This window comes from Canis lupus, chromosome 2, assembly GCF_048164855.1.
Source record: "Canis lupus baileyi chromosome 2, mCanLup2.hap1, whole genome shotgun sequence".
Lineage (NCBI taxonomy): Eukaryota > Metazoa > Chordata > Mammalia > Carnivora > Canidae > Canis > Canis lupus.
The window spans coordinates 38,006,849-38,021,027 of NC_132839.1; the positions used below are offsets into that span (position 1 = coordinate 38,006,849).

Sequence of the window (14,179 nt, forward strand, 5' to 3'; positions counted from 1 at the left end):
GAAAGTCCATGGTATTTTGATAGGGATTGCATTAAACATGTAAATTTCCCTGGATAACATTGACATTTTCACAATATTAATTCAGCCAATCCATGAGCATGGAATATTTTTCCATCTCTTTGTGTCTTCCTCAATTTCTTTCAGAAGTGTTCTATAGTTTTTAGAGTATATATCCTTTACCTCTTTGGTTAGGATTATTCCTAGGTATCTTATGCTTGGGTGCAATTGTAAATGGGATTGGCTCCTTAATTTCTCTTTCTTCAGTCTCATTGTAAGTGTATAGAAATAACACTGACTTCTGGGCATTGATTTTGTATCCTGCCACACTGCCAAATTGCTGTATGAGTTCTAGCAATCTTGGGGTGGAGTCTTTTGGGTTTTCTATGTAGAGTTTCATGTCATCAGCGAAGAGGGAGAGTTTGAGATTTCAGGTTGTACTACAAAGCTGTGGTCATCAAGACAGTGTGGTACTGGCACAAAAACAGACACATAGACCAATGGAACAGAATAGAGAACCCAGAAGTGGACCCTCAACTTTATGGTCAACTAATATTCGACAAAGGAGTAAAGACTATCCACTGGAAAAAAGACAGTCTCAATAAATGGTGCTGGGAAAATTGGACATCCACATGCAGAAGAATGAAACTAGACCACTCTCTTTCACCATACACAAAGATAAACTCAAAATGGATGAAAGATCTAAATGTGAGACAAGATTCCATCAAAATCCTAGAGGAGAACACAGGCAACACCCTTTTTGAACTCGGCCACAGTAACTTCTTACAAGATACATCCACGAAGGCCAAAGAAACAAAAGCAAAAATGAACTATTGGGACTTCATCAAGATAAGAAACTTTTGCACAGCAAAGGATACAGTCAACAAAACTCAAAGACAACCTACAGAATGGGAGAAGATATTTGCAAATGATGTATCAGATAAAGGGCTAGTTTCCAAAATCTATAAAGAACTTATTAAACTCAACAGCAAAGAAACAAACAATCCAATCATGAAATGGACAAAAGACTTGAACAGAAATCTCAGAGAGTAAGACATAGACATGGCCAACATGCACATGAGAAAATGCTCCGCATCACTTGCTATCAGGTAAATACAAATCAAAACCACAATGAGATACCACCTCACACCACTGAGAATGGGGAAAATTAACAAGGCAGGAAACCACAAATGTTGGAGAGGATGTGGAGAAAGGGGAACCCTCTTGCACTGTTGGTGGGAACGTGAACTGGTGCAGCCACTCTGGAAAACTGTGTGGAGCTTCCTCAAAGAGTTAAAAATAGACCTGCCCTACGACCCAGCAATTGCACTGCTGGGGATTTACCCCAAAGATGCAGATGCAATGAAACGCTGGGACACCTGCACCCCGATGTTTCTAGCAGCAATGTCCACAATAGCCAAACTGTGGAAGGAGCCTCGGTGTCCATCGAAAGATGAATGGATAAATAAGATGTGGTTTATGTATACAATGGAATATTACTCAGCTATTAGAAACGACAAATATCCACCATTTGCTTCGACATGGATGGAACTGGAGGGTATTATGCTGAGTGAAATAAGTCAATTGAAGAAGGACAAACATTATATGGTCTCATTCATTTGGGGAATATAAAAAAATAGTGAAAGGGAATAAAGAGGAAAGGAGAAAAAATGAGTGGGAAATATCAGAAAGGAAGACAGAACATGAAAGACTCCTAACTCTGGGAAATGAACTAAGGGTGGTGGAGGGGGAGGTGGGTGGGGGTGGGGGTGACTGGGTGATAGGCATTGAGGGGGGCACTTGATGGGATGAGCACTGGGTGTTATTCTATATGTTGGCAAATTGAACACCAATAACAAATAAATTTATATAAAAAACCCTCATACAGGGGCTTGACTGTCAATCCAAACCCTGGAATCCATTCTAGAAACATATTAAGCTAATTTATTGTTTGAAATGGGCTTACATTTAGTATGACTTGTTTGCACTTCACATTGGGTGCCCATATTCCTGGGATCAGAACATACCCCAAATAAATTAATTACTGTTTGGAAATGTGGGCCTTTGTTGGAGAAGTTCTATGCACTCATTCTCCCAGGAAGTTTAGAACTCAGATGATGTTTGAGGGGGTAAAGATGAGTATATTATCTACATATTTCAATACAGCTCCAATATTTAAGGTAAACTCTCTGAGTTCCCTGGCAAGAGAATTGCCAGATAGGTAGGACCATCCCTACAGCTTTGTGGCAGGACTGTCAAAGTATAATGTTGAGTTACATTGGTAGATGGATCAGTCCATTGAAAACAAAACAAATACTGAAACCCTGGATATAAGGGTATGCAAAAGAAAGTGTCTTTAAGATCCAGGACTGTGATCCAAGTGGTGCCTTCAGATATCTGGGTTAAGATAGTGTAGGTATTATGCATAATAGGGTAAAAGGTAATGACAGCCTCATTTATAGCCTGGGTGTCTTGGACCATTCAATACTCTCCAGTTAGTTTTAAAACTGGTAGGAGGGGAGAATTATACGGAGACTGGAATGGGACTAGGAGGCCACATTTTAGGAACCTGTCTATTAAGTATTGGAGGCCTGTCAGGCTTCAGGTTTAATGGGGTACTGATGTTTGCAGGGGTGTTTTTGTCCTTTAAGGCAATTGTTGCAGGTGTTGTGAATATTGATTTCCCCGGAATTCCTTTGTCCCACACGTGGGTATTAACTCAATCCCCCACACATGTGGATTAACTCAATCCCAGATTTGTGAAGAAAAATTATCAGGAGGGTCTTTCTTGGAAGAGGGCACAGGATAAGCAGGAAGAGGACCCTCCTTTCTAGGAGGTTGAGGATATTTCCAAGGGTGGAAAAGAGATCTCTTTCCAGTTTAGGCCTTGGACATTCCTGCATGATCAGGAATTTGAGTTCTAAAATAGTTTCCCCATAAACAAAATAAGGTTTGAGAGAGATATTTTGATTTTGGCTTTCCATCTACCCTAGCGATAAAGTGGGTAATGGGCCCAGAATGTGAAGTAAGGACTGAATGTACAGCTACCATGTTATTCAGAAGTAATCTGATAGGCTTACCTGCTACATAAAGAGCCATCTGTGTTTCCTTCTCCAAAATGGTGATGGTCTTCATGGGAGCTTCTAGGGAACTCAGGTCCTATAAGTCACTCTGGGCCATAACTGATAAGGGATCAGATCTTGGTTCCCTTTTAATCCCAAGTAAGTCCCTCCTTCAGCTCCCTTTGTGGCCAAATAGAAGGCAGGGCACCTTTGCTGGAGGAAAATTTGGGGGGAATTCATGTTTCCAGTGGTCTGGAATCCCATAGGAGAAAACCATCTCCTTTACCTTATGTCTACTTTGGGATTGGTTTGAACAGCCCTGGAGTGAATCAGGTACCCTAAGGGCCAAGGCCAAAAGCCTAGACTGTCTTCATTCCCCTTGTTCCCTCATTTTCTCTTCAGCCTGATCTCAATTGTTGAAGACAGAGAAGGCTATTTCTATAAGCTTCTTAAGGGGAGTTTGGGGCGCTAAAGCCATCTTTTGGAGATGTCTACAAATATATGGGCTGATTGGCTTATGAAGAGGGTCCCCAAGACTAATTGCCCTTCTGGAGTATCTGGGTCTACATTATCTGAATCTACATTTATCTGAATCTCTGTAGTTGTCCCACCAAGCAAGATCCACCTGCCTGGATCTTGGGTGACTTCCCTAACCCTATCATAATATACTGGCTTGATAATAATATCTCTTCATGCCTTCCAAAAGGTATAGTACCAAGTGGTCCCTGCTGTGCAAGTCGACAATTCCAATTGAAGGTCTATCTGAACAACTGTCATCATCCTTACCAGATATGTTAGGCTAGGGAACATGAAGGGCATCTTCATAGGTTTGCGTTTTTACCGGAAGCAGAATTGCTCCTCTGTGCTGCAAAAATGAGAGACATCCACCATAAGGTGACTCCAGGGTAATTCAAAAGACAGTCAGCCTCCTGAATTCTTCAGTAAACTTTCTGGGGTTCTCAGAAAAGCAGCCTAAGTGCTCATGGCACTGCCTGAAATATGAGAATTAAAAGGGAACATGTACTCTTGTGATCTCTTAAGTTCCAATTTCCACTTCCTGTAGGGAGGCAGAGGAGCTCTTCCTCTTGGCCCGACTCTGGTAAAGAAGAATAGATTGGTTGGTGGTAATAGTTGCTTCTGCTGGAGTCAATGGCATTGGGGTGTCACTCTTGGTCTTCAGTTGTTCCCTGTGGGGAGCTATTGTGAGAATTTCTTTCTTGGAGCCAAATTATAAATGGTCCATCTAAACTGTATATTTTTTACATTTGTTAGGGTCATTCCTAAGGGCCATAAAAGCCTAGATGTAATGGATTTTTACCCATTTTTCTAGTCTCTTACAGAAAAGATCAAGACACAGTATAATGTTATAGTTAAGACTACCATTCTCCAGCCAGACTTACCTATCCTCTAGCTTTTATTGAGGCCAAATTGTATTACAAAAGAAGATAAGCATTTTCATTTTTAGGCATTCTTTCTTTTTAATATTTTATTTGTTTATTCATGAGAGACACACACAGAGAGGCAGAGACATTGGTGGAGGGAGAAGCAGGATCCATGAGGGGAGCCTGATGCGGGACTCGATCCTAGGATCCCAGAATCATGTCTGAGCCAAAGGCATATTCTCAACCACTGAGCCTCTCTTTTTAGGCTTTCTAATCAGAACTGATCCCAGTGTCTCAAAATCCATTCCAGAAAGGAGTCTTTGTGGGAAGAAGATGGAACTTCCCATTGTCTTCAGGGAGAGAGTTGACTCTTGTAAGGAAGAAAAGGAGCAACTAAATAAGAGTTCCCATTATTAGAAGACGGAAGTCTTATTTTTCCAAGGAAAGTTAGCTCTCTTTCTTTCTCAAGAACCTAATAGTATGTCAGGTGGGAACTCTCCAGAGTTCCGATGATGAGTATCCCCAACGTGCTGTCCACTCATCCCCCTCTCATCACACCTGTGGCCAATATGTCATGTTGCAGTCCTGCTAGCTCCAGTGTCCCAGAGCATGTATTTCTTCCTGGTACCTGCAGACCTTGGAGCTGAAGCCTTCCTGAAGATTTTGGTATAGATGATTCCCAATAACTATCCCTGACATCCTGCGGTGGATCTCTCAGGAATGCGCATCATCATGACACTAAGATCTCTGAGTAGCCCATGCTCTTTATTCTGATTGGCTTTTCAACAGTTGGCAGCAAACAATGACCACCAGAGACAGGAATTTTTTTTTAAGTTTTTTTTTAATATTTTATTTATTTATTCATGAGAGAGAGAGAGAGAGAGAGTGAGAGAGAGAGAGGCAGAGACACAAGCAGGCTCCATGCAGGGAGCCCGATGTGGGACTCGATCCTGGGACTCCAGGATCACACCCTAGGCTGAAGGCAGGCGCTAAACCGCTGAGCCACCCAGGGATCCCAAGACAGGAACTTTTTGATTGTTTAAATATTTCTCACTTGACCCATATGTATCTGTTGATCTTTTCCACTTTTCAGTCTGTTCTGGTGAAACTAACCCCAATTTCCAATTCTCTATATCCCTGAAATATTTGAGTTGAGTCACATTTAATTAAGTGGTGATTAAGGCTGATCCACAGGGAGAAATCACAATAAGAGGGGGTCCAGTTTTGCCAGGGGGTAAAAGAGTTTATGGCTTATTTTACAGTATCTTGTAGAGATACAATGCTCTGAGTTAGCACTCTTGCAGGACCTTTGTGATAAGCATCAAAACATCTTGCAGGTTCTAGTGCCCCACATTTAGCACAAGATAGTGGGAAAATAGGTATGAGAGTAAGTGGCTGAAGCTAGACTGGGGCGAGGGTGGATGGCAGTCAGAGTCCCATAATTAAGAGAGATTTGTGCAGAGATACAAATAGTCTAGCAATATCAGACAGTCACCTAGGGATCAATGTAATGGATCTTGGTGTGCTGTTTGTAAGCATCACTTCCATGAATGTCCATGAATCACTCTTTTTTTTGCCTCAATTTCTCCTGCTGGAAGTCTAAAACAATCAGGAAACTTGGAATACTGGAGGAGTTAAAATATGTGTGCATACCTAGGTGACCAGAAATTAATTGCCATGAAAGGAAGTTGCCTCTGAGACCAATGAACATCTTGAAGAATGACCTTAGATACTTCCCCTGTGTTCAACATGTGGTTACCTGGTCCCTTTGTGGTCACCAAAGAGATGTTGCTAGGTAGACTGGGAAGATCTCCAGGTGCTGAGGCCTCACCCAGCTTGTCCCTGAGACTTCACCAAAGGCTCTTAGACTCATTGCAAGAAATATTTCAAGGATGATCAGACACAGTGGTTGACCAGTGGAAATGAAATATTTATTAGAGTACCACCTTGAGATGTGAGACCAGGTGAGTTCAAGGGAGACTTGTGCCTGGGGTTTGAGTCTATGTCTTTTGTTGAGTTTTTAACTCAGAGGTGAAATATTTATTATTTGGGGAGGGTATTAGTTTGAAAACAGGGTTTCATTCCTTTTATCTTTTAATTGGTCAGGGTCCCTGACCTTCTTTTACTTTGGCGTGTCTGGTTTTATCTGGCTTCTTTTTGGTGGTAATAGTTGTAGAATGCTGCCAGGATATGTTGCTAACTGTCCTAATAATGGGCCATAACTCCCACTTTGATGGCCTACAGACATCTCAGTAAAGCCTAAATAATTGCTTACTCCAACAAAGGGAAGGCAAAACTCCCCAAAGCCATCAACATTTGTACTAGGGTTCACCATTCCCTCATCTGGATATTCACTACCTGGCACTATGCCCATCCTTCTATCATAGTGACTACTGCTAAGGGTCATAGAGAATTAGATTAGTACATCTCTTATTGACAAATTTGGCATGATCCAATTATTTTATCATTTCTGTGACAATAGTGACCCAAATGATCTTTTTAATTTTTATTTATTTATGATAGTCACAGAGAGAGAGAGAGAGAGAGACAGAGAGAGAGAGGCAGAGACATAGGCAGAGGGAGAAGCAGGCTCCATGCACTGGGAGCCCGACGTGGGATTTGATCCCGGGTCTCCAGGATCGCGCCCTGGGCCAAAGGCAGGCGCCAAACCGCTGCGCCACCCAGGGATCCCGATCTCTCTTTTTTTGAAGTTTTATTTTAATTTCTATTAGTTAACAAGCAGTGTTATATTAGTTTCAGGTGTACAATATAGTGACTCAACAATTCCATACAATACCAAGTGCTCATCACAGAAAATGCTCTCCTTAATCCCCATTACATATTTAACGCATCTGATGACCCCTTCTCTCCTTTTTTTTCTCACACAACACCTTTTATATGACAACACCCAATTTAAAAGTTAAATTTTAGCCAACCATTATGATCTTTTTAAAAAGTAAATCTATTCATTGATTCCATGGAAACGGTTTTTTTTTCTGTTATAAAGTTGATGCAAATTGTAACAAGTTAAATATTATTTTTCAACCTATTCCACTTCCACCTCCTTAAACTCAACCACAATTATTTTTCTTATTGTTTCAGTCTACTACTACCTGATGACACCTTTAGCTGAAAGAACATGTCACCTAGGGATCCCTGGGTGGCGCAGTGGTTTAGCGCCTGCCTTTGGCCCAGGGCGTGATCCTGGAGACCCAGGATCGAATCCCACGTCGGGCTCCCGGTGCATGGAGCCTGCTTCTCCCTCTGCCTGTGTCTTTGCCTCTCTCTCTCTGTGGTGACTATCATAAATAAATAAATTAAAAAAAAAAAGAACATGTCACCTAAACAAGATGAACAGTAAACAATTTAGACAACAATGCTTGCTAAGAGTCTTTCTCTCTTCCCTTTTCTCTTTGCTTTGTTTTTTAAATTCCACATATTAGTAAAATTTTATGGTGTATGTCTTTTTCTGACTGACTTTCACTTAGCATTAGACTCTGTATTTCCATGTATGTCATGGCAAATGTCAAGACTGTATTCTTTTTTATGGCCGAGTAATATTCCATTGTACATATATACCCCATCTTCTTTATCCATTTATCACCTGATGGACACTTGGGTTGTTTCCATAATTTGGTTATTGTACATAATGCTGCTATAAACACTGAGGTGTGGGGTACCTGGGTGGCTCAGAGTTTGAATGTCTTCCTTTGGCTCAGGTCATGATCCCAGGGTCCTGAGATGGAGTCCTACATCAGGCTCCCCAGAGGGAGCCTGCTTCTCCCTCTGCCTCTGTCTCTGCCTCTCTCTGCGTGTCTCTAATGAGCAAATAAATAAAATCTTAAAAAAAAAACACAAATAACTCTTTGTGGAACCTCCACACAGTTTTCCAGAGTGGCCGCACCAGTTCACATTCACACCAACAGTGCAAGAGGGTTCCTTTTTCACCGCATCCTCTCCAACATTTGTGGTTTCCTGCCTTGTTAATTTTCCCCATTCTCACTGGTGTGAGATGGTATCTCATTGTGGTTTTGATTTGTATTTCCCTGATGGCAAGTGATGCGGAGCATTTTCTCATGTGCGTGTTGGCCATGTCTATGTCTTACTCTTGAGATTTCTGTTCAAGTCTTTTGTCCATTTCATGATTGGATTGTTTGTTTCTTTGCTGTTGAGTTTAATAAGTTCTTTCTAGATCTTGGAAACTAGCCCTTTATCTGATACGTCATTTGCAGATATCTTCTCCCATTCTGTAGGTTGTCTTTGAGTTTTGTTGACTGTATCCTTTGCTGTGCAAAAGCTTCTTATCTTGATGAAGTCCCAATAGTTCATTTTTGCTTTTGGTTCTTTTGGTGGGTGTATCTTGTAAGAAGTTACTGTGGCCGAGTTCAAAAAGGGTGTTGCCTGTGTTCTCCTCTAGGATTTTGATGGAATCTTGTCTCACATTTAGATCTTTCATCCATTTTGAGTTTATCTTTGTGTATGGTGAAAGAGAGTGGTCAAGTTTCATTCTTCTGCATGTGGATGTCCAATTTTCCCAGCACCGTTTATTGAAGAGACTTTCTTCCAGTGGACAGTCTTTCCTCCTTTGTCGAATATAGGTTGACCATAAAGTTCAGTGTCCACTTTTAGATTCTCTATTCTGTTCCATTGGTCTATGTGTCTGTTTTTGTGCCAGTACCACACTGTCTTGATGACCACAGCTTTGGAGGTTCCTCAAAGAGTTAAAAATAGATCTGCCCTACAAGCCAGCAATTGCACTGCTGGGGATTTACCCCAAAGATACAGATGCAATGAAACGCCAGGACACCTGCACCCCAATGTTTCTAGCAGCAATGTCCACAATAACCAAACTGTGGAAGGAGCCTCGGTGTCCATCGAAAGATGAATGGATAAAGAAGATGTGGTTTATGTATACAATGAAATATTACTCAGCCATTAGAAATGACAAATACCCACCATTTGTTTCAACGTGGATAGAACTGGAGGGTATTATGCTGAGTGAAATAAGTCAATCGGAGAAGGACAAACATTATATGGTCTCATTCATTTGAGGAATATAAATAATAGTGAAAGGGAATAGAGGGGAAGGGAGAAGAAATTTGTGGGAAATATCAGAAAGGGAGACATAACATGAAAGACTCCTAACTCTGGGAAACGAACTAGGGGGGGTGGAAGGGGAGGAGGACAGAAGGTGGGGGTGACTGGGTGGAGGGCACTGAGGGGGGCACTTGACGGTATGAGCACTGGGTGCTATTCTATATGCTGGCAAATTGAAGACCAATAAAAAATAAATTTATTATTACAAAAAAAGTAGTATGGCACGACGGTTGTATTCATGGACCTTTTTCTGGTGATCATTTCTCAAGATATGTATGTGTAACAAATCACCACATTATATGCCTTAAATTTCACACAATGTTAGATGTCAATTGTATCCCAATAATGTCGGAAAAAATAGTAAATAAATAAATAAATAAATAACCAAAATAAAATAAAACAAAATAAAAAATTAATAAAAAATCAAATAAACATTGGGGTGCATGTATCCCTTTTTTTAAGGACACAACACAGTATTTTTAAGTGAACAAAATATTTAAAATGACACTTAATTTAAGAAGATACATGAATGTCAAATAAGCCCATGATAAGACAATCAACATAATTAGTCATTAGGGCAATATAATTTTTTGTATATTTTTTATTGGAGTTCAATTTGCCAACATATAACATCCATTGCTCATCCTATAAAGTAGGGAAATACAATTTGAAACCACAATGAGATACCACTATACACCCACTGAAATGGCTACAATAAAAAATATAGATAATTCCAAGTGTTAACAAGAACAGGGAGAAACTATAACCCTCTCTCTTATATTGCTGGTTAAGAGATGACACTACTAACTTGGAACACAGTTTGACAGCTTTTCTTTTTTTGACTTTGAACATGAACGTACTATATGACCCAATGATTCCACTGCTAGATATCTACCCAAAAGAAAGTGGATCACATGTCTACTAAAAGGTATGCACATGAATATTCATAATATTATTATTCATAATAGCCCCAATATGGAAACAATCCAAATGTCCATCAACTAAAGAATAAAAAAAAGTGCTATATATCTTTTCAATAGAATATTGTTCAGCACTGAAAATAATCTACTGATACATGGCACAACATGGCTACACCTCAAAAATATAATGCTAAGTGAAAGACGTTAGATGCAAAAAATTTCATTTATATAAAATGTTCAGCAATGGAACTTATAGTGTTAGAAAAGATCAGTAGTTCCTAGGGTTCAGAATGGAAGTGAGGATTAACAAAGGAACTTTTTAGGATGATGTAAATATGGTATATTAATTATACCTCAATATGGGTGTTAAAACAATAAGAAAAAAAAGATCTCTTCCATGATATATTTATCTTAAATGTCAGATTACAGCATTGATGCATGTTCAAAGGGATTTTGTTTGGGGAAGTTAGAAGGGGCCACCAGTAAATAAGAAAATAAGATGCCACTTTGGATGATATAATTGGTAGCGATAGTAGCTATGGACATGGTGATTAATAGTTCCAGCACTATTCAAAATCTTGATTTCTGCTTACTTTCCCTAAGATGTGGATGTTGGCATGTTTAGTCTTCCCACTTATCATTATCCTCCCTCCAAATTGGAATAAGGATTAACTAATTATAGTGGTGCGTTCAGACATGAGCCATACCAAACACCCTGGAAATGGAGAATTGTCCTGTCTGGAAAAATATGCCAGAAAGCCTTAAAGTTGCATCTGCTTTGATATGCAACCCATAGAGTTTCACTCATTGTAAGGATACTGTTCTATGATTTTTAGTAAATTTATAGTTTTACACTATCATCACAATCTACTTTTAGAACATTTCCATCATCGCATGTATCCCTTTGAATTAGTATTTTTGTGTCCTTTGGGTAAATGCCAATAGGAGGATCATAGGATAGTTCCACATTTTTACTTTTTTGAAAAATCTTCTGATTTCTGTTTTCCTGGACTGTTTCCAGAGTGGTTGCACCAGTTTGCATTCCCACTAGCAGCGCAAGAGAGATTTCCTTTCTCCACATCCACACCGACCTCTGTTGTTTCTTGTGTGTTGATTTTAGGCATTCTGATAAGTGTGAAGTGATATCTTATTGTAGTTTCAATTTACATTTCCCTGATGATGAATGATGTTGAGAATTTTTTCATGAGTCTGAGTCTTCTTTGGAAAAATATCTATCCATGCCTTCTTCCCTTTGCTTTTTAAATTGGATTGGCCCCTTTTGGATGTTGAGTTGTATAAGTTACTTATATATTTTTTATTCTAACCCTTTATTAGATATGTTATTTGCAAATGTCTTCTTCCATTGCATATGTTGCCTTTTAGTTTTGTTCAGTGTTTCCTTCACTGTGCAGATGCTCTTTATTTTGATGAAATGCCAGTAGTTTATTATTTTGTTTTCCTTGACTCAGGAGACATAGATAAAGAGAAGTTGACATTTGGGGGGCCTGAGTGGCTCAGTCATTTAAGTGTATGATTCTTGATTTTGGTTCAGGTCAAAAGCTCAGATCTCAGGGATGTGAGATTGAGCTCTGTGTTCTGCACTTAGCATGGAGTCTGCTTGGCCTCTCCCTCTGGTCTTCTCAAACAAACAAACAAACAAACAAACGAAATTTTGAAAACCAAAGAAAGAAGTTGCTATGGTTGATGTCAAAGAGTTATTGCTTAGTTCTGTTCTAGGATTTTTATGGTTTCAGGTATCACATTTAGGTGTTTAATCCATTTTGAATTTATTTTTGTATATGGTATATAGGAAAGTAGTCCAGTTTCTTTTCTTTTTTATTGGGGCCATCTAATTTTCCCAACACCATTTGTTGAAGAGACTGTCCTTTTCCCACAGGATATTCTTTCTTGCTTTGTCAAAGATCAATTGTTCATATACTAGTGGGCTCATTTCTGGGTTTTCTATTCTGTTCCATTGATCTATATGTCAATTTTTGTGCCAGTACCATACTATTTTGATTACCACAGCCTTGTAATATAACGTAAAGTCAGGAATTGTGATGCCTCCAGCTTTTCATTGCTTTTTACAAGATTGTTTTGGCTATTGATCGCCTTTTGTGGCTCCATACAAATTTTAGGATTGATTTAGCTCTGTGAAAAATGCTGTTGGCATTTTGATAGGATTTCATTAAATGTGTAGATTGATTTGGACAATATAGACATTTAAATAATGTTTGTTCTTCCAATTCATGAGCATGCAATGTCTTTCCATTTCGTTGTGTCATCTTCAATTTCTTACACCAGCATTTTATAATTTTCATAGTACAGGTCTTTCACCACATTAGTTAGGTTTATTCCTAGATATCTTATTGTTTTTCACTCAATTGTAAGTGTTATTGATTCCTTGATTTCCATTTTTTAGCATCTGTCTAGATTTTTCATTTTTATTTTATTTTTTTCTTTTTCTCCTGCTACATTATTGATATATAGATTACATTATTGATGTATAGATGCAACAGATTTTGGGAAACCAGGGTAGCTCAGTCAGTTGAGTGTCTAGCTTTTGATTTCAGATCAGGTCATGATCTCAGGGTCCTGGAATCAAGCCCCACTTTGGGCTCCACACTCAGCAGGGATTCTGCTTGAGACTCTCTCCCTCTGCCCTCACTCTCTCATATAAATAAATAAATCTTAAAGAAGAAATTCAACAGATTTCTGTATGTTGATTTTGTATCCTGTGACTTTACTCAATTTGTTTATCAGTTTTAGCATTATTTTGGCAGAGTCTTTTGGGTTTTCTACATGGAGTGTCATGTCCTTTGGAAAGTGAAAGTTTTATTTCCTCTCTGCTGATTATTTCTTTTTGTTGTGTTATTGTTGTGACTAGGACTTCTAGTATTCTGATGAGAGTTGACATCCCTGTCTTGTTTCCTGAGAGGAAAACTCTCAGTATTTCCCAATTGAGGATGATATTATCTTTGGGTTTTTCATAGATGGCCATTAGGTGTTTTTCCCCTAAACCAAGTTTGATGAGGGTTTTTTTTTATCATGAATGGGTGTTGTCAAATGCTTTTTCTGCATCTATTAAAATAATCATATAGTTTTGATTATTTCTCTTACTAATGTGAAATGTCATGTTGATTGGGCAAGTGGTCTCTGAAATGGATCAAACTCTCTCAGGCCCTCATCTTGCTTAGCTCTCATCCTCAGGGCCTTTAACCCCAATACCAATTATTATGCATCCTCCAAAATCGCACTTTTGGTCATCTCTGGCAATCCTCAAGCTTTTATCCTCTAAGATGATGTCTTTTTTATTTTATCCTCTGATTCCACTTCCCCCTTCTGTTCTGCTATTCCAATCATCTCATCTGCTTTATGCTGGCACCTTACTTAGAGTGGATAGTCCAATATTATCCATTCATCATTGGATGCCCCCAGACCAAAATCCCATCAAGTTAGTGTTTGGTAACTTATTTGAAAACCTTTAAAATGGTGAGGACTCTCAAGAAAAAGCCTCCTTCAGACTGATGGCTATCCCTAAATATAGTGGCTACAGGTACTAGGTAATGAAATGAAATTCCCCCTATGAGTTTACAAAAAGTGGAAACCACCATCCTGTAACCAACTAGTGGCACTATTTGGGTGTTTAAAGGGGTAAATAAACTCTACTTGATGGTCATGAGCTATATTTGGAGATGAGAGTGCTCAGGGAAGCTACAGA

At 39.2% G+C, this 14,179-nt stretch overlaps 1 long non-coding RNA gene across 1 annotated transcript; it reads left to right on the forward strand.

Moving 5' to 3' along the window:
- The first annotated feature begins 6,267 nt into the window (after positions 1-6,267).
- LOC140610095 (uncharacterized) lies at positions 6,268-7,883 on the forward strand. Its single transcript, XR_012011890.1, has 2 exons — positions 6,268-6,405; positions 7,544-7,883. It is a non-coding gene; the product is annotated as an uncharacterized lncRNA (long non-coding RNA).
- Positions 7,884-14,179: the final 6,296 nt, after the last annotated feature.